Genomic DNA, 632 nt, shown 5'->3' with positions numbered 1-632 from the left:
ATTGTCTATATTTGTAGGATTGCATTCAGTATAGACAGCCTCATTCCGTATCATAATCAGCGATTTGCAAATTTTGAGAAGTCGGAATTCTTACAATGGATTGGTACAGCTTTACTGCCAGCCCCTTCAAGATTTTCATCCTCCAACTGCAGAACCAGTAAATTATCACTAATACAAATGGGAAAGAAAATATACATGCTGATATTTACAACAGGTTGTGAATAGTACATTAGTATGTCACTTATTTTGGGTATTTAATGTTGCATAGTCATATTATAATTACGTTGTTTCTTTGTAGGTTCCAAGAGTCTAGAAATGTTGTCTCCTTCATCCTTGCAACGAACTTGAGCCATTGATTCAGTAAAACATTCAATGGCACATGCTTGTTGTTAGGATCAAAAGAGATAATCCATCTAAAGGCCTCATGGGCATTGCAAACCACGTAAGTCATCAGTTATGTAACTACTGCTGCTTCTCCTTCACCTCCTTGTAGTGATACTCATAGTAGAGTAATCATAGTGGTAGAGACTATGTTACTAGTACTTTGGTAAAAATGACAGCATGTTCAATAAACACCTTTTATTAGGTCAGAGATCAGAGGACATGTAGCAGCAAAATGAATTTCTTCTTAT

General features: G+C 35.9%; 1 non-coding gene across 1 annotated transcript; it reads left to right on the top strand.

Moving 5' to 3' along the window:
• The first annotated feature begins 314 nt into the window (after positions 1 to 314).
• On the top strand, positions 315 to 426 carry MIR891B (microRNA mir-891b). The gene has a single exon (NR_128299.1). It is a non-coding gene; the product is annotated as a microRNA mir-891b (primary transcript).
• Positions 427 to 632: the final 206 nt, after the last annotated feature.

This window comes from Macaca mulatta, chromosome X (assembly GCF_049350105.2).
Source record: "Macaca mulatta isolate MMU2019108-1 chromosome X, T2T-MMU8v2.0, whole genome shotgun sequence".
Classification (NCBI taxonomy): domain Eukaryota; kingdom Metazoa; phylum Chordata; class Mammalia; order Primates; family Cercopithecidae; genus Macaca; species Macaca mulatta.
This window is presented reverse-complemented; position numbering and strand designations above follow the sequence as displayed.